Raw genomic sequence first — 2978 nt, forward strand, 5'->3', positions numbered from 1 at the left:
TGGATAGTTTTTAGAATTAAGAGGAAAATAAGTGGCTAGGTTATCACTTAATTTTTAAGAGGAAAATAAGTGATAAGTGGCTCTGAAAGAAAAAGAAAAACAAACAGTCTGAATTGCCTTATGTCTGACCGAATCAGACATAAGTGGTAAAATAAGAGCTTTTTTCAAAAAACAAACACCACCTTAGAATGTGTAACTTATATTTTTAAGGGGTGTTTGGGATCGTATTAACTTGGTATCGACAATAAAGTGTTTTTAATATTTAGATGGAAAAAAATATTTATATTGATTTGGTATCGGTACTAACGAGTTTTTAAAAATTAATCGCTTCTAACTTATTAATTTATTCTGGTGTAATATCGATAATAAGAAGTTTTAAGTATTTGAATGAGAAAACAAAAAATACTTATTAGCTTATTGCGTTTTTTTTTATTAACCTGGACATCCAACTCACTATGCGAGCCGACTAAGCTACCACCTGCTTTGCAGATGGCCCGGAGTCTCCGCATTTGAACCTCCGTGGCCACAAGAGGATTTTTATTCCTCCTTGGAGTTGAACCTGAGACCTCCTGGTTAAGTATTTTTAAGTATTTGAATGAGAAAACAAAAAATACTTATTAGTTTTTGACTTTTGAAGTCAAACTCAAACCAATCAAACACCACCCTTATGATTAATTTATTACGTTTTTTTACCACCATAAGTTAACAAACACTTTAAAAAAAAAACATAAATTGTTCAAGTAAACAAGCCCAAACCCCCCCCCCCCCCTTAGTTTTGGGCTTGTAGTTTATTAGTTTAATGGTTTTGCAATTATGTAGTATACTAATACGGCAACACCCCTTAATTAGGGGTGTATAAAAAACCCTCAACCCGTCCAACCTAACACGCTAACAACTCATTTAAACCCAACCCATCGACCACTAATTAGAAGGGTTGAAATTGGGTTAACATAACTTAAAAGGACAATACTAGTAAAAATAATGATATGTTGAAACATAAGCAACTTGTATCAAATGATTGATGACATTGTCTTTTAATAATTTCTTAATTATCTTTTTAATCAAATACGCATGAACGTCCATTTTAAACGTGTCAGAAGATTTTATGACGGTAACAAAAGGTCGGTGGGAGTTTTTGGTTTTAGAGTTACAAAAGATGAAGATTAGATTATGGTTTATATAAGTGTGTATGATACATAAAAGGTGATGCTTCCTAATAAGTAGACCATGAAGAATGGGATAGAAAGCCAAGAGAGGTTTGAAATACAATTTATACAAGGGTCTTCTCACATCCACACAAAACCACAAGGATGGTGTTTGATTGACTTGAGCTTGGGCTTTAAAGATCAAAAGTGTCTGGAGGTCACATGTTCAAATTTCCTTTGGAATAAAAATTCCTTTTGTGGTCACGGAGGTTCAAATATGGTGACCCCGGGTTATCCGCAAAGCATATGGTCGACCTGGGATTAGTCGACTCGCATAGCGGGTTGGATATCCAGGTTAACAAAAAAAAGGTGTCGGTCTCTATTTATGTTGACCATATCTAACGTAACAAAAAGGTGTACAACTTTCAAAATGACGCACACATCTAATGAAAACCGTGACATCTCTTAATTTGTTTATAGTATTTTTATAGAGGTAATTTTTATGGTTGTACCATGAAATGATTGATGACATTATCTTTTATGTTGTCTTTGGTCTATGAGACTTGACCGGACAAAACTCATAGTTTGGCATGAGCATGACATAAAACATGACAAAAACTTATATTTGATATATGACATAAACAAAGCTCGGGTGCGACTGGATGGGACAAAAAATTTGTTTCACCAAAATAGGTAGACAAGATGAGACATAACTAGAAATTTACCAATATACCCTCATTTGATATAGCCTCAATATGTTATTTTGTTTAATAGTCACAACCACCCATCAACGTCTTCACCACCATGATCAACTACTTACCACCATCCATCACCACCTCTACCTCCACCACATCACCACCTCTAGCTCCTCCAACAACAACCACTTCTACCTCCTCCACGACCTCCATCTCTAAATCCACCATTGTCCACCACCACCTCCACCTCCACCTCCGTATCCACCATTGTCGCCACCACCACCATCCACCATCTTAACATCCTCCACAACCACCACCACTATCAACCAGCGCCACCGCCAACAACCTCCGCCTCTACTACAATCACCAACCTCCTTCCACCGCCATTGGTAATCATATAGAACCATTAAACTACATTTAGGGAAACTTCTCTGGTACAAATATTACCGCTCCTATCCATGTCAAACACTAGACAAACAATTTGTCATGTACAGTCATGTCCAATCATGTTCTCTTGTCATATCTAGTTGAGTCTTGTCTATATACTAAATCTTGCCTTAGTATATTCATACTAATCTTTTAAGCAAGAAGGCTACACATGTCTAAATGTTATAACAAATTGTTTTCTAAGACTCCAAGTTTATAAGATCAAACAATTAAAATGTCATATGTAAAAATGTTACAATAAGTTAATACACTTTTTTGTTACAGTATTATCTAAAGAAACAAATTTTGATATAAAGAATGTGTTATTATCTATCAAATTTCAATGAAACTTATTAATAGGCATTAGGCATTATCGTTTATGTCACCCCATTAAATTATGATGCAAAAAGTTATCGGGATTCAGAAGATTCTGAAATCTAAGAAAAAATATCTTGTGTTGTTTGTTCCACAAAACATAATTGGAGTTTGACGCCAATCAAAGTTGGGAACTGACCATCTACAGTTTCGGAACGTATTAAGCGTGATATATGTAGGCCCATTCACGACAAAGTAGGCGACTTGGGTATCATATGGTATAGAAATTGATGGAAAAGAACGTGTCTACTACAACATTGTTAACATGTATTTATACTTGCAAATAAATGAAAATAAGTGGTTGTTTCGCAATTGCTGAATGATTTGGTGCATAATG

This window comes from Cynara cardunculus (assembly GCF_001531365.2).
Source record: "Cynara cardunculus var. scolymus isolate 2C chromosome LG 4, CcrdV1, whole genome shotgun sequence".
Lineage (NCBI taxonomy): Eukaryota > Viridiplantae > Streptophyta > Magnoliopsida > Asterales > Asteraceae > Cynara > Cynara cardunculus.